Raw genomic sequence first — 23,446 nt, 5'->3', positions numbered from 1 at the left:
TAAACATTGCAGTAAAACAAAATAGAATAGGATGAGTGAAAACCCAATGCTCTCCCATGTAAACTATCACTCAATTCACATTAAAAACTTTATATATATATGCCAATTTTTGACAGTTTTACTCCTGCTGTTGCCACAAGCTTACATCAGCAGCATTTAAATGAAGTAGAATATGGTCAATTATTATTGTATGTATCCATCAAAAGTGAGTAGTAACTATAGAACAGAAGCAACTTAATTGTTTTAGTTCTGAGGATTTTCATTGTATGAACTCATTAGTCTTCCCAGTAATGCAATGACTTAGGCACTATCATACATGTTACAAATGAGGAAAATTTGGTACAGATACATTGAGTCACTTGGTAAATTCTACATAGTAAGTTAGTAAAAGAGCAGAGACGTGAAGGAATCTAGACAATTTGGTTACAAAAACTGAGCTTTAGCTGAACGAATGATGTTCTAAACCTAAGAAAAAGATTACATTTAACAACTTAACAATAATAAAACTTTATGTTTCTTTGACTTTTGACAATTTTCCAAGTGATATTAATTCCTTTATCTTCTTTAATCCTCACAAAAGTAGGAAGTAAAAACAACTCTCTATATTCTCTTAAAAATGAGGGCATGGTGTGAATTTCCTAGGTCTTACCCATCAAAATCTTGAAAAGCAAGCTACAACACATACAGGTTTTCACTTATAAGCACTAGATGACCCATGTTTGCGATCATAAGAAGGTACAATATTGAGTTCTATTAAGTATCTATCGCTGTGAAAACCAGAGAACTCTTATTTTAAAGGTAGCTTCATATCAGAATGTTTAAAGTTTAAATCTTAGCCAAAGTCCATAAAGGAAATGTTTCCAATTATAATGCTTTCATCTGTTCATAATAGTGTACTTTGTAAAAGGTAGCCCCAAAGCAAGATGCAGGAAATATGTTCCTTCTGAATATATCATGCCATGCAGTTCTGTTTTGTCACAGAGTAAAATAAAAAATAAATATTTCTCTAAAATGCATTCTGAATAATATAAAAGATAATGTAGGTTATGTAACAGTGATCTTATTAACAACTAATTGTGTTTCCTATGTTTCCAATGAGCTGAACTAATAAATTGATGGATATTGAAACTTAGGTATTTTATGGCTAAATTATATCCATAATTTCTAAAATGTGTAATTTTTTTTCAATATAGCAGTAACACCTGCTGCTAAGTACAAAAATGATTAGCCACAAACCAACCTGCTATTGAATATTAGAATGCATTTGCCCAATGAAGAACAAATGGGAATTATGCAGATTATATGTCCTTCCCCGCTGAAGGCAACCAAGCTTCACATCAATAGCAAAATGAAAATATAACTCAAATATGAAAAAAAGTATATACACATAGACATAACTGAATCTATTTCTGATTATTTTTAGACATGGTTTTTTTCATGTAATTATTTGGCAAGAAAGAACTGAAATAAAAGTTTATAGCATTAGGTGGGTACCTGAATATCTCTAAGTATTAATCAACTAAGAATATTATTCAGATACTTCATATCAAAACACATTCAGAATTATAATGTAAATGGGGCATGCTAACAGAAACCAATTTTTCACAATACCTTATCATAATTAGATTTATTCTGTAACTTTCCTTAAAGCACTATTCTGATAGCATAAAACAGGGTAAAGTGAAAAAAAATAATAAAAGTAATGCACTTGGTTTATCAACTTTGGGAAGTAAAATCAGTTATCTAAATTTGCTCTTTCTTTAGTACTAAATGCTAAGGAAAAACTTTATAATCATTTGTATAGAATTACATGATTGAAAAATTCATGATGAAGTAACTATTTCTAGTAGCCATACGTATGTAAAGCTTCGCTCCAAAGAAAAACTGAAGAGATGGTATATCATCATCCTTTTATAGATAAATATCACTCTATAACATGTAATATGTATATTTTTTCACACTGATCAATTGCAAAATGGAAAAAAAAAATCATCCATTGAAACTGAAGATACTCAGCACATTTAAAATTTTGTTAGCTACATAATGTGTTTCTATTGCTGAAGCTTCAGGGTGTATTTGCAAATTTGTAAACTACCGCCTAATCATTTCGCTGAAAATCAGCAAAAGTTAGATATTTCCCAAATCAAAAAGTTCTTTGCACAAACTCTGGAAACTGTCTTGTCTAGAATTTTTTTTCTTGAGCAACAGCAGGGATAAACAGATGGGTTTTACCATGTTAAAAAATGCCCATAGGTATGGATTCTGTTTGAAAAGCTGACAAAATTATATTGAGAAAAAATTGACAAGATTTGATCTCCTTTGGATGTCATTATGATCATTTAAGCAATGATACAAAGAAAATGTCAACCACTTCCATTAAGTAGAAGAAGGACTGTAAGATCAAAACAGTTTACAGAACATACCAATTTATATTGAAAAATTATCAAAATAAATGGATCTATCATAAAGTATTGCTTTTTAGATTAAAAATGATAAAGGATACAAAAGAGAACCATGCCTTCTGACTAATAGTTTTATTCATTGCCCAATAACTGTTGATTATAATATCCTTTTCTAAACTATATTCAGTAATTTTCTCTTTGTTTTTAATCCTAGCATTCTTCACATTTACTGCAACACTTTGCCTGGCCAATCCTATATTTGAAGTGCTGGTATGGTGCTGTCAGTTAATGCTCTGGACTGTAAAGTCGTCTTGGACCAAAAGGACGTCTGTTCAAGTTCACCTGAGCTGCTCCTAGTAAACCCTGTACAGGTTCGCTATGAGTCGGATGTTGACTCGACAGCACTTAGTAACAGTAAAAGTTCTACATATAAAGGAGTTTAGGAACCCACAAACTAACCCATTATAAGGCATAAATAGTGAAATTTATAGTTGTTTTGTGAGCTTGAAAGTGTATTACGGAGTCCAATTGAATCTCCCAAAAAGAATGAAATAATTCATTTGATTTTAGACCCTCCACTCCTATAATAAGAAGTTTTACACTCCTTATACAGGGCAACTTAGAGCATTTACATGTATTCTTAATAATGTAGGCTGACTTTTAACTAGTTTTTAGAGACCAACATATGGAAGAGAAGTGGCTCTACCAGTTTATTGGTCATTCAATCTAAGCTCTTAAGTAAAAAGTATTCTTTGGTTTAATCTGAACAGCTAAGGACAAATCAGCCAGATGGTCATGGTGTCGATTCGGCAAATACTTAAGTACTTACTGGAATAAGCCAACTGCAGGGCTGATTAATTGATTTAGTCACATATTCAAAACTTTTGCTTCTGATCCCATTAAAAGTAGCACTAATGAGCGGTGGCAATGACCTTCCAGAGAAGAGCCACAAGTTCCACAACCCTGCAATATTTACCACCCAAATTTAATCTTTTTAATGGACACCTTAAAAGGGATCTGATAGAAAATACTAAGAGCTGCTCAGATACTAAAACACTTAGGGAGGCTTTTGATTAATGTTGCATGATTAATCAATTGATTAATATAGTTTTCAATATAGATGTTAGGACACTGTCTACTTTAATCAACCATTCTGAAAATAGTGAAGATAAATGCCATACTTTCGTGTCTGCCAAAAAAAAAAAAAAAAAAAAAATCCTTTCTTTAAGGATTGTTAATTGTTGTCTAAACCTTATTTACCACACACAAATTTTATCTAATGTTGACATTTTTATACATAGGACCATTAATGAGATAAGTGGAATCCTTTTGGCAAAACCATATTTTAATCACTTTAAAAATAATTTATTTAGCCAATTTATGGACTCTTTTCTAATGAAAAATTAGAATAATGCAGCAAAAATGCGTTAAAAATCTTAGTTTTTATTATTATTTTCCAAGACTATTTGTAATTTGTGATGATGCTTTCTACCATACTAAAACTGAAATCTTTATTCCAGTCAAAAATAATCACCCTGTAATTACCGTGACAAACTGCCCAAGCTGTATCATCGTGGCCATTTCAACTAATGATATTGTATTAGAATGCCTAGCAATAGACTTCAAATGGAAAATATAATTATGTGCATTAGTTTGTCTAAGCATTTATAAGATCACATATCCATCAGTTTTCAGGTCTCATAAAGAGAACCATACATCACTGTCATGGCGAGTTTTGTTATTGAAAGTGTGGGCCTTTACAAACTGAGCTTAAGATGTGTATCTTAAATTTCACTTGTTTTGTGGATAACTAAAATCCCTGTAAATTAAACCAGAATAATTGAGACAAGCTTTTCCTTTGCTGATGGAAGAAGTCTGCAGCATAGACCACTTCACACTCTCACCAAATAAAAGATTAGTCAGCCTGAAACAGCTTAATCTAGCTTTTCCACACCCCCTAAATCTGTGGGAATCTGATTTGTCATAAAAGCTCCTGGAAAGGTTTTTGGGCAAGGTATCAAATTAAAGGTTTAAATTGTGGGCTCCACTGGCCTGAAAAAAAAATTAGGAGGGGTAGGAGGAAGAGCATGCACAGAGTAATGTCGGTGTGATTTGTGTGTGTGTGTGTTGTCAGGGCCAGGGACAACCAGCTCTTTGAAAATTATGCTATGAACTTAAAAGTGTGTATAATGAATGATAACATTTAAACTAAAATATTGATCATTAATTTATTAGGTTAGGAATCTGGCCCTGAATATGTATACACTATATGACCTTGGGAAAGTTGCTCAACCTCTTTGGCCCCCAATTTTCTCATCTGTGAAAGGAAGAGGACAATGGATTTCACAATTTACTCCAATTATGAGAGTCAAGGCTCATTTTAGAAAAAGGCTTGCTCAACTTGTTCAAATAAAAATATTGGGATTACAACCTGGAACCAATTTGCAAATAACCAGATATTATTTTTAACTGATTGCAGCGGAAAATAATCTGTCAACAGGTGTATGAAGTTTCTCTCCCTATCAGGAATAACTAAGTTACAAGCTGTTAGACCTCTATCTGCTCAAATTAGAATGTTTTAACTTCTCATGCTGAGTATTTAATGTTTGTTGTTGTTGTTATTAAGTGTCATTGAGTTGGTACCGACTCATAGCGACCCTATGCACAACAGAACGAAACACTGCCCGGTCCTGGGCCAACCTCACAATTGTTGCCACGCTTGAGTCTACTGATGCTGCCGTTTTGCCAATCCATCTCACTTGGGGTCTTCTTTTACTGTCTGTAGAAAGCAATAATTTATGTGTGATTTCCTCCTAAAAAAAAGATGACCTGTAAATGATGCTGAAAATGTGTTCATATAGTCTAGCATCTACAAATACATCTTCTACTAGATCTGAAATGAGACAATTCATCTCTATATGATGTAAATCGAATGGGGGCAAATTTATCAAGAGTGGTGTTACTGACATTTGGTGGTGTGGTGGGATGTCCTGTTTATTGTAAGATGTCTGTTGGCATCCTTGGCCTGTACCCATTAGAGGCTGGTAACACCCTTCAGGTAGGAACATTTTCATATGTCTTCAGACATTGTCAGATGTTCCACAGGGAACAAGTAATCCATGGTTGAACACCTCTTGTTGTTTTAGTGTAAACAAAAACAAATGAAAATATCATCTCAGCCAAGAAAGAACAGAATGCTCTAAAGCCATTAATAAGCTTTAAACAAATCCCAGGCTCATTTATTTTTGTTTACTACCTCTATTTCAAAGCATGTGGGGGGGGAAATCCTAAAGTAACACAGATATTTTCTGGCATAAATGTATACTTTTTCATTGTTGGATCTTGGGATTTTCTTTAATTCCTGCCTCTGAGAAACATTTCAGCTAGAGATGACAACCCAGTTTAAACAGAACTAGAAGAGAAGAAGGTGCTCTGGTAGCATAGTGGTTACGAATAGGGCTGCGAACCTTAAGATCTTCAGTTCGAAACTACCAGTTGTCCTGTGGAAGAAAGATGAGGCTTTCTGCTCCCTGTAAAGATTTACAGCCTCAGAAACCCTGTACAGGGTTGCTAGGAGTCCGAAGAGACTCCATGGCACACAACAACAACAAAAGGAATAGAAGGTCAAATGAAAGAAGTCAACAAAACAATAAAGGAGGCAAGATCTGTTCTAGCTATAAAAAGGCAGCTGACTGATTATCATGATTACTTAGCTCAATTAGTTAAGGCCTGGTGGTGATGGTTACGTGCCGTAGACTCGGTTCTGATTCGTAACAACCCTGTATAGGATTTCCAAGGCTGTAAATCTTTAAGGGAGCAGAAAGCTTCATCTTTCTCCTGCGGCACCACTGGTTCCTTGAAGTTAGCAGCCCGATTTGTAACCACTATGCTACCAGAGCGCCTTACATGACCTTAATATGACCTTAATAATATTATTAAACTCTGGTAGTGTAGTGGTTACCAACTGGCTGCGAACCTTGAGTTCAGCAGTTCCAAACTACCAGCTGTTCCACGGGAGAAAGATGAGGCTTTCTTTTCCCGTAAAGAGTCAGAATCTACACCACGGCACATCACGACGACAACCAAATATTTTTTAAATAACAGGTTCTTGTTGTCATGAACACATATACACATATATTAAACTTCACATTTTAAAATTGATGTGTCTTCTTTAAAAACTGTTGTTGTTGTTAAATGCTGTCGAGTTGGTTCCAACTCATGGTGACCCTGTACAGGGTTTTCAAAGAACAACTGGTGGGTTTGAACCTCTGACCTTGTGGTTGGCAGTCCAGTGCTTATCCTACAGTGCCATACCAGGACTCCATCTTTATAAACTAGGAATTAACGTATCTATTTTATGGACAAGGAAAGTGAAACTTAGAAAGGGCAATGCTGCAATTAATGAACAGAACTAATGTTCTTATCTAGGTATTCTAACTCTTTAATCTATGATCTTAGCCACTCTCCTTACCTAGCATTTTTTATTAAATTCTGTGTCTATTTTGTACAAATACAAATTATATCTACTCAGTTAGTGAAAATATTGGTCAGCATAGTTTATTTCAGCTATCTTCATATCAAAAAACAAGAAAGAAGTGATTTTACAATCCAAATATTTGTTCTGTCAAGTCCTTGATTCATGAACAGCAAACAATAAAGAAAAAACAATAAAATATTTTTACTCTAGAGGACATTAATTCATCAGCTCATGGTCTATAGATATGATGCTAAACCCGATGAAATATTGTGGCACTAAAATCATTATTATTAAATCCCTGTATTCCAGAACCTAATTTGGCATTTCCCTGTGGTATTTGCCAGGAGCTTCATTTGTATTTTATGAGATCTGACAGGCTTGTGGGCCATATAGAATATGACAGTCATCTTAAAAGCTCATGTCAAAGAATTAAGTCTGTCATTGTAGAAGATCATTCCTTTTGCTCGATAGGAAATGTCACTATTCCTCTGATAGTTTCATGCTATGCTACTATTAAGTAACACTTAGCAAAATTCAGCCTACATTGTGTTATTTCCATGTTTTGGCGCTGTATACATTTGTCTATGCTTTCAAATAAAAAGTTGAGCAATATTGCTTGCTATATTTTGGTGCCAGCATAGATTTAAGCCATCCAAACAAGACTGTGTATTTGAACTGACAGAGAGTAAATGATTTGCATCTGGCATAACTGATGGCGGTGTCAAAACCTTGGCATATAATTCCTTGGTAAACATATTCCTCTGGATGCCTAGCCACACATGCCCAATTTCCTATCTAGGGATGGAGCCAGATCATTGCCAGAACAATGCAAGATATTTTATACAGATAATTCTAGAGATTATTTAGCTCTGACAGAAAAAAAGGGGGCAAAGTACTAGAGTTTTTCTCATTGATGAGACATAAGATAATTTTTCAACCTTCACTGCAGAAATTAAATTTCATGCAAAAATGCCTTTCTGACAACTATGGAGTTGATGAGCTAGTAAGAATAATCACAAACAGCAAGTTAAAAAAATCAGACTAATATAAAATTCCAAGTTGTAATTGGTGAAAATGTGTTTGAATCAGGCCAGGTCTAAAATGATTGCAAAGAAAGACTATCACTTTAAGACCTTAAAAATGTATACTTGAATTATCCAAACCTCCTGGAAGAAAGAGCTATGATTCTACATACTGTCCTTAATTCATGATCAGCTTCCAATAGTAGTAGTATTTTTATAATCATAGCCTTTTAAGGTATACAAACTCAATGGAGTTAATATATTTTAATCTTTTCATTCCAGTTCTTTAGGCATTTGTGTATGTATGTACTAAAGCTTCCATTTTCAAATGGTATTCATTCCAAATAATCATGGAACAGGACTAAATTAAATATTGCATTGAAGAAGTAATATGTATCATATATGTGGAATCAGTTTCAAAAGAATTCAAATTATATACATCTCTCTGGCCATTCAACCATATTTATCATGAGACAATCATAATGATCATTTAGAGGACTTTTCAGAACCTTGTGATTCAATCAAACATAGCTATTGATAGACTCTGCTAAGCATTGGGTATGAAACAATGATGAGTAAGGCATGATTTCTGTCTCTATTTAGCTTCATAGTCCATGAAGGATAGGTAAGAAATTCACTTTAATAAGATCCATGACAGTGGGGTATGCTATGTTAAAATGGTCACCCTGGGATGACCAAGGAATGATAAACCCTGACTGAGTCATTTTAAGGAAGGTTTAAGGGTAGGGTGAGGTTGATGATGATATTCCACATGCATTTTGAAGGATAAATCAAAACTTTGCTCTGTAAAAAAAAAAAACAACTATAGAATTAGAAACTAGTCCATAGGGAGGACAGGCAAAAAAACTAAGGAAGATATAAGACTGAAGTCATGGGAAGGAGCAGTCTGAGCAGAAGAACGAAGGAAGGCAAAGAAGGCTCATGTAAATATAGTAAATATACTTGTTTACAAGGTGAATGTGGGGGATTTTATTTCCTTTTTTGCTTTTTTTAAAACTGTGACACACCAACCTTCTGATGTGGAGGTAAACCACAATGAAATAGATGGTCTGAAGTAAATTACCAAGGTTTTGAATATTTTGCTACGGAAGATGAAAAAGTAAAATAAGTACAAATTGATGGCAGTAAAACAGCACTGAGGCTAGACTGAAGTTGAAAAGAAGTTCATGATGACATAATCCATGTCTTTTATTTTTCTTGTTCTTTTAAATGTGGAACAGAAGCAGAGGAAGCAGATGATTGGATTGTCCGGCTATGGAAGACTGACAGGGCAGGTACGGTAGGAAAGTCACAGGTGAGCAACTAAGGGTAAGGTCGAGAGTGTTACCTGGCTAACCAAATGATCTGGCTACAGGAGGAAAGAAAACCAAAGGAAAGCAAGAAAGACCCAATAAACCGTATGAGTAAGGCAAGGTGGGAAGAAGTTAAATGAAGATAAAAAGAACATTTGGACAGAGGATGGAGTAAAAATGTTGTTGTTTATTGTTGTTGTTCCATAGTCGATTCAGACCCATGGTGACCTTATATAGGGTTTCCAAGAAGTAGTTGCTGACCTTGAACCACCAACCTTGCCATTCAAACCGACCGTACAGTCCAGTGCATTAACCTTCAGTGCCATGTCATTAGGTGCCATCAAGTCAGTTCTATAACAACCCTAGGTATAACAAGGAAACACTGCTTGATCTTACACCATCTTCACAATTGTTAGGTTTGAACCCATCACTGTAGCTACTGGGCCAATTCATCATGTTGAAGGCTTTCCTCTTTTTCACTGACCCTCCACTTTACCAAGAATGATGTCCTTCCCCAAATCCACTATCATTGGGTCAATTTGAATGCATAGGGACCCTAAATAGGGTTTCTCAAATTTCCCAGACTGTTAAATCTTTAAAGGAGAGGACAGCTTCATCTTTCTCTCATAGAGCAGCTGATGGTTCAAAGCTTTGCTTTTAACAAACAGCTCAAAGCATAACCCACAGAGCCAGCAGAGCACCTTGGTTCTTCCTGATAATATGTCCAAAGTACTAGAGATGCAGTTTCATCATAGTTGCTACAAAGGAGCAATGTAGTCATACTTCCTTCAAGACAGATTTGTTTGTTCTGCTGGCAGTGCATGGTATCTTCAATATTCTTCACGGACACCATAATACAAATTCATTGATTCTTCTCCAATCTTCTTTATTTATTGTCCAACTTTTGCATGCATATGAGGCAAATGGAAATAACATGGAATTAGAAATTTTACTTAATGCGATTAAGAGCCAAAGAGCAGTTTATAATAAAAGAGGATTTTATTTTCCTTGATTTATTTTGACTTGACTGGTTAGATTTTCAGCAAATTATTAAATACCCAAATAAACTAAATTTTCCAACTGGCCAATATAACATGAAAAGAATTGATATAAATAACTGCCATAAATCCCCTGTAATAGCCTCTAAATGTAATTTTCATAGTAACCTTATATTATTTGTATTAAGGGCTGTTGAGTCGATTCCGACTCATACTGACCCAGTGTAGACTTTCCGAGGAGAGGCTGCTGAATTTGAACTGCCAACTTGGTTGTTCAAACAAACTTTAAGGTCCAGTGCTTATCCTACAGTGCTACAGTAGGACTCTATGATGACCTTGTTGTTAGGAGCCATCATGTCGGTTCTGACCCATAGCAATCCTGTATAGAGTTTCCAAGGAGTGGTTGGTGAGCTTGAACCCCTGGCTTTGCAGTTCAAACAGACCTTGCAGCCCAGTGCATTAATTCACAAAGCCACACCATGCCTCCATGGTGACCTTAGATACCATGTTTAAAGATGACAGAGTCACAGGAGAGGGGAAGTTTCAAAGATCTTTGCATATCAGAAGCAGTTTTGATCAATTTTGCCTTAGTCAACACAGGAAAAATTACAAACTGTTATTTGAGCTATTTAAAGTAGATACTTTTCTGCAGCTACCATAAGAATACTTTCAATTTCTATAACTTAAATATTAAGTAGGCTAATATTATGCATTATCATTACTGTACACAGTTCATCTGGAAATTGTTAATTTTTTTTGTGAAACCTTTTTGGGGGTCCATAGGAGCACAAGTATAATGATGATTATGATATTTATAAAGTGAATGCTGTATACCAGATACTTTTTCAGAAACTGAGAAAAAAAAAAGACTGAGTCTTTGACTTCCAAGGGTCCTACCAGTTGGAGTCGTAACTGAGTCTTGAGTGTGGAAGAGAGGATTCAGGGAGGTAGAAGTTGAGTAGAGACTCATTTGCTTACCTCAGTACCACTCCTTGTTGTTGTTATGTGCTATAGAGTCAATTTCGACTCATAGTGACATTGTATAAGGTTTCCGAGATGTAAATCTTTAGGGGGCAGCAAAAAGCCTCATCTTTCTCCCGTGGAACAGCTGGTAGTTTTGAACTGCTGACCCTAAGGTTCGCAGCCTGATTCGTAACCACTATGCTACCAGAGCACCTTAGTACCGCTCCTAGCTGTGTCTAAACAGATTTTCTCTCCTTTTTGTTTTCACCAGATTTTAGTCACAAAAACACAGATACTTTGCTTAAAAATTGCAAGTCTCACAACCATTCTTCCTTTTAGACTCTTAAGTGGTTTTCTAAGGGTATTTTACAGCTTGTTCCTGCAGATAAAAGGAGAGAACATAAAAAACTCAACCCCAAAAGAGCCATCCTTTCTTTTCTGCTTAGAAGACAAAAACTGCATGTAAATACTAATGGATTTCCTTTGCATAAACAGCATAAGAAACAATGAAGAGCTGTGTTTCTTCATGCCAGAAGTGACAAAAATAAATTTTTACCTCTGCTTCTCCTAACTTACCACACTCTGCAACACTCTTCCTCCAACCTTTTACTTTCCTTGCTTGCTGAAAGTGAAGAGGACTTGAAACATTTCCTTATGAAGATCAAAGAGCACAGTCTTCGATATGGATTACATCTCAATGTCAAGAAAACAAAAATCCTCACCACTGGACCAATAAACAACATTCTTATCAATGGAGAAAAGATTGAAGTTGTCAAGGACTTCATTCTTTGATCAACTATCAACACTCGCGGAAGCAGCAGTCAAGAGATCAGACGACATATTGCATTGGGCAAATCTGCTGCACAGGAACTTTTTAAAGCATTGAAGAGCAGAGATGTCAGCTTGAGGACTAAGGTGTGCCTGACCCAGGCCATGGCATTTTCAATAGCCTCATATGGATGCGAAAGCTGGACAGTGAATAAGGAAGATCATAGAAGAATTGATGCCTTTGAGTTGTGGTGTTGGAGGAGAATAGTGAAAGTGTCGTGGACTGCCAAAAGAACCAATAGATCTGTTTTGGAAGAAGTGCAGCCAGAGCGCTCCTTGGAAGCCAGGATGGCTAAGCTTCATCTCTCATACTTTGGACATATTGTCCGGAGGAAACAGTCACTGGAGAAGGATGTCATGCTGGATAAGGTAGAGGGTCAGAGAAAAAGAGGAAGACCCCTAACGAGATGGATTGGCCAGGTGGCATCATTGATGGACTCAAGTGTGGCAGCGTTAGTGAGGTTGGCCCAGGATCGGACATTGTTTCGTTCTGCTGTGCATGGGGTTGCTATGAGTCGGTTCTGACTCAATGATACCTGACAAAAACAACAACAGGGGCCCAGCTCTCCTCAAGGTGAGGAATGCACAATTTGACAAATAAGAATAGGATGTCCTAAAATCACATTTTTATGAGCTTTAAAGGAGAAAGAGAAATCCTGATGACTGGAAGATCATTCAACAAAGAAAGACATGAAGACAATAAGGTGCTTTGGTAACAACAAAGTGTTGGAAGTTACTGAGTTCCAAAGTAGACAAGAGTTCTATTAAGCCATTTGCCTTACAAAGCCATTTCTCTTCCTTGATTATCCACTTTCCTATCTAAACTGTGGGAAAAAAATAATATCAACATTTGGTATTAAAATTAAAGATAATATATATACACAAGGAACAGAGGCCCAGAGAGGGAATTTAATATTTGTTGTTGTTAAGTGCCTTCAAGTCAATTCTGACCTGTAGCAACCCTGTATAGAGTTTCCAGGGAGCAGGAGGTGATCTTGAACCACTGATCTTTGCAGTTCAAATGACTTTACAGTCTGGCGCATTAGCCCACTGTGCCACAATTAGGACCACTTAATCAGTCATTCAACACCTATTTGTTGTTAGGTGCCATCAAGTTGGTACCAATTCATAGCAACCCTATGCACAACAGAACAAAACACTGCCTGGTCCTGCACCAACCTCACAATCATTGCCATGCCTGATCACATTGCTGTTGCCACCATGCCAATCCATCTAATTGGGAGTCTTCCTCTTTTTCTCCAACCTTCCACTCTACCAAACGTAATGTCCTTCTCCAGGGACTGGTTCCTCCTGATACTATGTCTGAAGTATGAGAGATGAAGTCTGGCCATCCTGGCTTCCAAGGTGCACTCTGACTGCACTTCTTCAACACAGATCTGTTTGTTTTGTTGTGTTTTTTTTTGCAGTCCATGGTACTTATATTATTCTCCTCCAACACCATAACTCAAATGCATCAATTTTTCTATGTTCTTCCTTACTCACTGTCCAGCTTTCACATGCATATGAGGTTATTGAAAATATCATGGCTTGGGTCAGGTGTTCTATCGGGTTCTGTTCCTTGCTTATATTTATTATCTTTAATTTTTACACAATGTTGATATTATTTTTCCCACACTTTAGGTAGGAAAATGGATAATCAAGGAAGAGAAATAGCTCTCCAAGATAAATGGTTCTTAAATAATAGACCTGAACTCTACCTCAGAACTCAGTGCACTCTGTAGTCCTCAGACTTCTTTACTCTTCAGCAGTTTAAAGAAGTCTTGTGCAGCAAATGTGCCTGATGCAATACATCCTTTGATTTCTTGATAGCTGCTTCCATGAGTTGATGATGGATCCAAGCAAAATGAAATCTTGGACATCTTCAATCTTCCCTCTATGTTGGAAGTAGTACAATCAGAATTTATACCCATGTTGTTTATTGGTCCATTGGTGAAGATTTTTTTTTTCTTTACATTGAGATGCAACCAATACCCATGGTATGCATGGTCTTTGATCTGTAAGGATTGTGTGTCCTCTTCGCTTTCAGTAAGCAAGGTTGTGTCATCTGCATATTATAGATTGCTAATGAGTCTTCCTCCAATTCTGATGCCACATTTTTTCTGCATATAATCCAGCTTCTCAGATTATTTGTTCAGTATACAGATTGAATAAGTATGTTGAATAAAGAACAAGGTTGACTGTTCAACCTACCTGCTGCTTCTTGGAAATCCTATAAGAGGTCGCTAAGAGTTTAATCAATTCTATGCGCTTAACAACAACAAAACATATTTAAGCACTCTATTTGCAATGGTTAATATATTCAACTGCTAACCCAAATGTTGGAGTCCTGGTGTGACTGTAGGATAAGCACTCAACTGCAAGATTGGTTTGAACCACAAGGCTGATAGTTCGAACTCTCCAGCCACTCCTTGGAAGCCCAATGTATTTTGGTTGTTACCCAAGTTTAAATGTCCAAACCAACTCAAATTTTAAGTGCTACCAAATTGGTTCCAACTCATAGTGACCCTGTACTGGGTTTCTAAGGATCAGCTGGTGGGTTTGAACCACCCATATTGTGGTTAACAGTCCAATGTTTATCATACTGTGCCACACCAGGATCTCAGTCAAACCAGAAGTGTCTCAAAAGGAAGGTTTAGTGATCTACATCTAAAAAAACCAACCACTGAAAACCCAATGGAACACAATTATACTTTGACACACTCATGGGTTGCCATGAATCCAAGTTAATTGATGCCAACTGGTATATGTGATATCATCTTCTTTAAACTATAGGAAATATTAGAGGAAATGGAGTTTGTATATGGGAATCCTCTGTAGTCTCTTTGCCACTTATCTACAAATCTGAACATTTTCTGAAATACGAAATCTGTTAAAAATAAAATGCAGGAAAGCCACAATTGCATGTTTAATAAGCATAGAAATATATTTATTGCCCATATAGTTTGCCAAGATTGTTTTGTACTGAGTATGAAGCCTGCAGCTGAGTTTATGTATATTATGAGTTGTTGTTGTTATGTGCTGTGGAGTCAGTTCCGACTCATAGCAACACTGTACAGGGTTTCTGAGGCTGCAAATCTTTACGGGAGCAGAAAGCCTCATCTTTCTCCCACAGAACATCTGGTAGTTTTGAACTGTTGACTTTGCGGTTCACAACCCAATTCATAACCACTATGCTACTGGATATGTTTAAAATAATGCCTCACAGCCTGGGACTCAGACTAGTTGGAGACAATCTACTTTGCAGATTAGTGTGAAGTCTCTAGAATTTCTTATAGATTCACATTCTCCTATCTGAAGTCTGCTGGATCTAATATGTTATAGAGCTCAGATTTTTAATATTTTAGTAATGAATTAGAAAACATTCTATGCAAGGTCTGGAGCAGCAACTTGTAATTGAACACACTAAGAATTCTGCAGTGAAACTATGAATATTCAGGTATGTGAGATAGACTATAAATGCCTCTAATTAGAACATACTCAAATAAGTATTTCTTTTGTTCTTCATTGCTTTTGACGATTTGTAGACCTGTTGTAACTGAAAAAACTGCTCAATTGTTGTCAGCCAACATTTGCTTTTGTGGGTTTTTTTCTCTCCTGTCCCACACTAAATGTCTTGTATACAAATCATTAGCAGGGGGATTGTTTTCACCTCAGAAGTAGCAAATAGATGTACTCTAGTTTCAATTTTCATAAAGTAAAAAGTAAAAGAGAAAAGCAAAGATCATTCTCCCCACCCCAATAATTCTGTGTCATTTGTCTGCTTGGGATTAATTACCAGGATTTTTCTTTTTGTTTCTCCTCCAAGATGTGTCACAGACATTACTCTTCCTGCTAGAACAAAGAAAAAACAAACAAAAAAGGCAGGTCATTATATTTTCCTGAAATTAAACTTTCATTGGAGACTATTTTATTTTCCCAGCCATAAAAAAAAAATAGTCCTTATTCACAAATTTGTCTTACTTTTTTTTTTTTGACCTCTGCAGTTACCAATAGTGAGCCAATTGAACATTTCAATTTGAATAATTTGAAAATGTTTGATTTCTGCCTTCTTCATAAATAAAATTTATTTAGAAATAGCATCATTGAAACCAGGCATTCTTTCTAAACTAAGAATTCCAGATGTTTTTAGTCGCTGCCTATGACATTTCCACAATCAGAATAAATTGTATTTCTAGAGTAATGTAATAGATAGAAGTGCTGAATAAATCTCGTGCAGTTGAGATGACAAAATTAACATGCTGATGACATTTTAATGTTTCAGTATAATCAAGGGGGCATGGATCATGCCTCCACCAGTTCTAATATAATTCTATTCTTTAATCTTTTTCCAAGACGAAATAAAATATAGATAGATTTCAAAAAGTATATAAGTAGAGTGTGCTTCTGTCTTCAGGCAAGCTATTTTAGATGCATCAGAAGCACCATTTATGTCCAGATTTGCCTGTAAATATCTTACCAAAACAATTGTGTCATATACAAAGACACATGTTATGGATGTTTTACTTTGTTTTTGGTGGTTTCTGTAGATGCTCTTGCTACTATTCCTCTTCTACATTTAGGTTAAAACTTTCCTGATTTAAAGAGGGGAATTAATATATTTTGACTGGATGTCATAAACAACTGCTATTCATCTACTCTCACAAAATCAAGAAATCAATAAATAAATTGACTTCTTATATCCAAAGTAAGAAAAAAAACAGTAGTAATCTCTAGTAGTAAAAAAAAAAAAAAAAAAATTAGAAAAAAATGTTTTTTATATGTAAACATATAACACAGACAGAAGTCTCAAAACCAAATGTGCTCCCGGGGAAAACAAAATAAAAAACAAAGAAATAAAGCTATAATTATGCATGAAGATTGAAGATCTATGTTGAATACTCACAAAGTTGCATGCTCCTTGTATGATAGCATTGAGTAGGAAAATTTTAAAAGGAGATGGAGTGAAAATACCAGTTTCCTTAGTCTCACATGGACAGAGTGACCCTGACACACTAAATGAGAATAAATAAAAATGGGTTTGCCAGAATTCAGGTATAGAAGGGAACGGATGACATACATGGCTTCCTGAATGCTCATCACATCTATATAGGGACAATGATAGAATATATATCTAAATATCCATTGCTATATATATTTTTAAATCTTGTCTTTGATAATTCATCTCTTTCAAGAAAAATGTCTTTCAGAGACACAATATATTAAATTAGTCAAAACGAACCCCAAATGAAGCAGCTTCCTACTGGTAGCTTCCAAGAGTTGTTAGGTGTTTTCAAGTTGGCCTCAAACTCATAGTGACCTCATGCACACTGGAAGAAAATGCTTCCAAGTTCTGTGTCATTCCCATGATCAGCTGCAGATCAAGGGTTGTGAGCCATAGGGTTTTCATTGAGCGCCTTTCAGAAGCAGATCGCTATGCCTTTCTACCTTGTCTGGCTTAATCCGAAACCTCTGCTGAAACATGTTTAATCATAGTAACCACAAGCCTCCACAGACAGACAGGTCATTGGATTGGAATCAAATTGGATCTCCCACATGAAAGGCGGCAACAATTCTACACTGGACTATTAGTGTTATTTTCCTACAGTATAATATAAAATCTACCAAGGCAGATTTACCAAAACATGTAGCCGGTAATTTTTTTTTTTCTTTTCCAAAACTATCTTTCCAACATATTTTCCTGTTTGCCATTGCCAACAAAAAGATCTTTCTAAAATACAAATGGGAGTGAATAATCTCTTTCACTGCTTTCCACCTTTCCCAAGTCCATCCCAATTTTAGAGGATGACCAATTTATCTCTCTGCTTTCCATGCAAACTCTATCTGTATCAGCTGAATCTTTTAGTTGCAATCTAATGAAATCCTTTTCATAATGGCTTTGCTAATGAGGATATTGATTAACCTGCCCTAGATTTAGGGTAAATCCAGGCAAGGCAGGTACAGTTACTTGAAGATGTCATCAAAAAGCTTAATTCTCCCATCTCTTTGGTTTATTATCTTGTAACTATTTCTCTGGATGGTTTTAAGTGCCACTGCCAGAAATAATTGGGGCTTCAAGTTTTCTTCTCTGGCAGGATAAAGACAGAGAGCAAGAGAGAGAGAGAGCAACAGTCTTTAACCATGGAAAATAAGTACAATTTGTCTCATTGGCTCCATCTCAGGACAATTAACAATTGGCAATGCAACCTAGAAAGTGAGTTGCCCTAGACTAATTGTCTTACCCAGAAGTTGAAGAAGAGATGGATGTGTGGATGAAATTGAAGCTCTGTTAGGAAAGAGGGGAGAGGAATGATTGTTGTAAATCAACAATTCCACTATACATCCTCTAATTGTCTCACACTTAGAGGATGACACACACACACAAATTGTTTGGTTTCTGCCACAGAAAATTCAAAATAAAAAATGTACGTAACGGAAATAAAGGAGAAGATTGAATTAATTAGATGACGTAAAACGTATGATTGATTGAAAGTAAAACTGATGATCTTTTCTGTTAACCTTCACTAAATTCACAATAAAAACTGAAAATAAAATAAATGAAATAAGGTTGTCGGTATAACGGTCGTTACCGTTTATTAAAGAAAGCTGAAGAAATTTTTAGGTCTTAGCTGAATCTTTAAAAGAGAAGAGAGGGACATTTTATGAGTGCACCTGTTATTCTCGTTGTTGTATTAGGTACCATCGAGTCAGTTCCGACATATAACAACTCTATGCACAACAGAGGAGTCTTGGTGTGGTGCTGTGGGCTAATGACTCAGAATGCAAAGCCATTTGAACTGCAAGGTTAGTGGTTCAAGCTCACCAGCTGCTCCTTGGAAACCGTATACAGGATCACTATGGGTCGGAATCGACTCGACAGCACTTAACAACAACAACACACAAAACAGAACAAACACTGCCTGGTCCTGTGCCCTCCCTCATAATTGGTACACTTGATCCCATTGCTGTTGTCACTGTGTCAATCCATATCCTTGATGGATTTTTTCACTGACCCTTCTCTTTACCAAGGATGATAACCCTCTCAAGGGACTGCTGTTATTCCTGGTAAGTCCTCACTAAGAGAGGCGAAGTCTCTACCCCTTGGCTTCTAAGCAGAATTGTGATTGTACTACTTCCAGCATAGATTTGCTTGTTCTGGCAGTCCATAGTATCTTCAATATTCTCCAACAAAACCATACTCAAATATATCAATTCTTCTACGGTGTTCCTTATTTACTGTTCAACTTTCATTCACGTGCTTTGAAAATACCATGGTTTGTGTCAGGAACACTGTAGTCCTCAAACTGACATTTTTGTTCTTGAACACCTTAAAGAAGTCTTGTGCAATAAATAAATTTTCATAATGCAATACTTAATTTCATTTCTTGACTACTTCCATGAGTGTTCCACAATGGATCCAAGCAAAATGAAGCATTTCAAAATTTGAATGAATTCTCCATTAATCATGACGCTATTTATTGGTCTAGTTGTGAGGATTTTAATTTTCTTTACATTGAAGTGTAATCCATACTGAAGGCTATGTTATTTGATTTGCATCAATACATTTTTTTAAGTCCTCTTCACTTTCCAGCAAGCAACTTGCATGATCTACATATTGAAGGTTGTTTATGAGTCTTTCTCCAACAGTGATGCTATATTTTTCTTCATATAATCCATCTTCTCAGATTATTTGCTCAGCATACAGATTGAATAAGTATGGTAAAAGAATATAACCCTGGCACACAATAGTCCTGATTTTAAAACAATCAATGTCATCTTGCTTTGTTTGAATAATTACCTTTTGGTTTATGTACAGGTTCCTTAAGAGAAAAATAAATGTTCTGGAATATCTATTCTTCACAACATAATCTACAATTTCTTATGATCCACACAGTCAAATGTCTTTGCATAGTCAATAAAGCACAAGAAAACATCTTCCTGGTATTCTCTGCTTTCAATCAAGATCCATCTGATGTCAGTAATGATATCCCTAGTTCTACATTCTCATCTCAGTCTGACTTGAATTTCTGGTAGTTCCCTGTTGATGTACTATTGCAGCCATTTTTAAATTATCTTCAGCAAAATTTCACTTGCATATGTTATAATGATAGTGTTCCATGAGTTCTGCATTCTGTTGGGTCACCTTTCTTTGGATTGATACAAATACAGATTTCTTTAATCAGCTGACCACGTAATTGTCTTCCAAATTTCTCAGCACAGATGAGTGAGTGCCTCCTGTGTTTCAACAGTTTGTTGAAATATTTTACTTTACATTCCATGAATCCTGGAGCCTTATATATATTTTTCCCCAATGCCTTCAGTACAGTTGGGACTTCTTCCTTCAGTAACATTGTTTCTTAATCATATGCTATCTCCTGAAATGGTTTAACATTGACCATTTCTTTTTGGTCCAGTTACTGTGTATTCCATCTTCTTTTGATGATTTTTGCATCATTCAATATTTTGTCCATAGAATCCTTCAATATTGCAGGTCAAGGCTGGAAGTTTTCCTTCAGTTCTTTCAGGTTAATAAATACTGTGAATGTTCTTCCTTTTTAGTTTTCTAACTCTAGATCTTTGCACATTTCATTATAATAATTGACTTGTCTTCTCCAGCTGCCCATTTTCTTCCGTTCGCTTTATGGTCTCTATGCTATATATAGAGTTTCAGTCTTCTGACATCTATTTTGGTCTTTACTTTCTTTAATAACATTTTTCTTTCTTCCTGCATCACATTCTTAATGTCACCCCACAGCTCTACTGGTCTCCAGTTATTAATGTCTGATGCATCAAATCTGTTCTTGAGATCATCTCTAAATTCTGTTGGAATATGTTCAGTCATATTTTTGGCTCTCATGGAGTATATTTTAATTTTGTTCACCTTCAATCTTAACTTGCATATGAGCAATTGATGGTCCATTCCATAGTTGGCCCATGGCCTTGTTTTAGCTGACGATACTGAGTTTTTCCAACATGTCTTCCCACTGGTGTAGTCATGTCGATTCCTTTGTATTCAATTTGTTGGGGTCCTTTTATGTTGTTGTAAAAAAGTGTTTGCAATGAATAAGTCTTTGGTTTTGGCAAATTCTATCACGCAATCTTCAGCATCATTTCTATCACCAAGGCCATATTTTTCAACTACTGATACTTTCTCTCTGTTTCCAGTCACCATTAATTTTCAATACTGGTAGCGTTCTTCAATGTCACCATCAATGACTTTGGCAGGTGAATAAATTAGAATAATAGTGGTATTAACTGGTCTTCCTTGTAGGCATAGGGATATTATCCTATTACAGACAGCATTGTACTAAGATAGTAATATATTTAAATGTTCTTTTTGAATTCACTACACCATTCCTTTTGAATTTATTGTACTTGGCATAGTAAACCACATGTTTGTCAGATTCAAAATGGCCAACACCAGGCCATTTCAGCTCACTAACTAACACCTAGGGTATGATCCTTACACATTCTATTTCATTTTGACAACTTCCAATTTTCCTAGTTTCATACTGCATACATTCCATTTTATTCCTGCTATTCTACTACTATTTAAATATATCCCATAATCCCACATCTAGATAATCCACACAAAACTGCCAAAGTAAATATTCAGAAAAGTTAAACACAGTACCTGAAACAGTAGTGCCTTCAGCAGAATATGGATTATCATGGCTGCTTTCTTTCTATCTCAGCTAGAGGGGGTTGTGATAGCTTCTTGACCCTCATTAAAAAGAATATGTTTTAATGCCACACCCATGAGATGCAAATACACAAAATGCAACTGTATTCATTTCTCTATATAGTTAGTTACCTTGAAAGAAAGTCTACAATCATACTTCGACCCTAAGAGTAAAGGACTGAGGAATCTCCAGAATATAGGATTATTTTACACTGAAGTCTGAGTACCCATCTGGTGCATCAGAAACAATATAAAAGCACTCCAAGATGTCAGCTGCTTTAGCAGATGGATGACTCTAAAGATATCCCATACAGAGGATAATGCTAAAGATCTGAAGTCCCTCAGTGGAACGTTGGTTGAGGAATGTCTCCCTTCCAATCTTGCTTATTGAATTTGAAAAAACTCATAGCTTTTTCTGTCAGGGAAACTATAGAAAACAAAATTGTTATAGGAATGAGTTAAAAAAAAGAATGAAAAAGTTTAGATTTAAGATAAATCTAAACTAACTTTTTCAGTTAAATACAATGACACAAACTAAATATACTTTCACTGAAAAATTGAGGGGAATCGCTTGTATAAGATTTCTAACCTCAGAATACGCCTAACCATAATATAACAGTTACAGTTGTCTAATACTTTAGTTTCACTAAAAGAAGTAATTTAACATTTTTTCAAGCTTCTATACACACTAATGGTAAAAGTGTTCATCATTGTTTCATTTAAAAGTGAATTACCTATACATTATTGCCATCAGAGTTGGCTCAAGTTAAATTTGTAAAAGGGACAGAACCTGTTAAGGTCACTGTCATTCTTCAAGGCACCTCTAAACACAGTACTAAATGCTCAAGAACCCCATTGCAAAAAACCTAATAGATCTCTGAAACATCTTTGTCTTCTTCTGACTTACAAATCCTTATTTTTGTGTTCTGTCAGATGGTTGTGGTGGTTATGTGCCATGGAGTCGGTTCTGACACATAGCAACTTTGTATAGGGTTTCCGAGGCTGTAAATATTTATGGGAGCTGAAAGCTTCATCTTTCGCCCACAGAACCACTGTAGCTTCAAACTGCTGACAGCAAGATTAGCAGTGCGCCTCATAATCTTTACGCTACCAGAGCTCCCTGAGTATTTATGAATTAAACATAATTATTAAATAGATTAGTTATTAGCCTTAAAACATTGTTAACATTGTTGTGTGCCACTGAGTTGATTCCGAGTAATAGCTGCCCTGTATAGGGTTTCTGCGAGCAGCTGGTGGGTTTGAACTGCCAACCTTGTGGTTAGCAGTCCAGTGCTTAACCAACATTGCCACCAGAATTCCTACTATTTTTGTTGTTATTAAATGCTGTCGAGTTGGTTCTGACTCATAGTGACCCTATTTCCCTTTTGATAAAATGTAATAAGAAAAAATGTAGAATTTACTTGTTGGCTCTCAAAAATCACTTTTGCAGAGAACATTTCAAAAACATAGTGATATAAATTTCTACAGTTTGATGAATTTTATTTATATATATGGATATAGTAGCTAAAAATACCAACTGAGAGGGAATGAGTATTCACATCAAGTATCAAACCTATCCCTTCTGTATTGTTGTTGTTGTCAGGTGCCATCGAGTCGGAACCGACTCATAGCGACCCCATGCACAGCAGAACGAAACAATGCTCAATCCTGGGCCAACCTCACCACCGCTGCCACCCCCGAGTCCATCAATGATGCCACCTGGCCGATCCATCTCGTTGGAGGTCTTCCTCTTTTTCTCTGACC

This window comes from Chrysochloris asiatica, unplaced genomic scaffold (assembly GCF_000296735.1).
Source record: "Chrysochloris asiatica unplaced genomic scaffold, ChrAsi1.0 scaffold00012, whole genome shotgun sequence".
NCBI lineage: Eukaryota > Metazoa > Chordata > Mammalia > Afrosoricida > Chrysochloridae > Chrysochloris > Chrysochloris asiatica.
Note: the sequence above shows the minus strand (reverse complement) of the source record.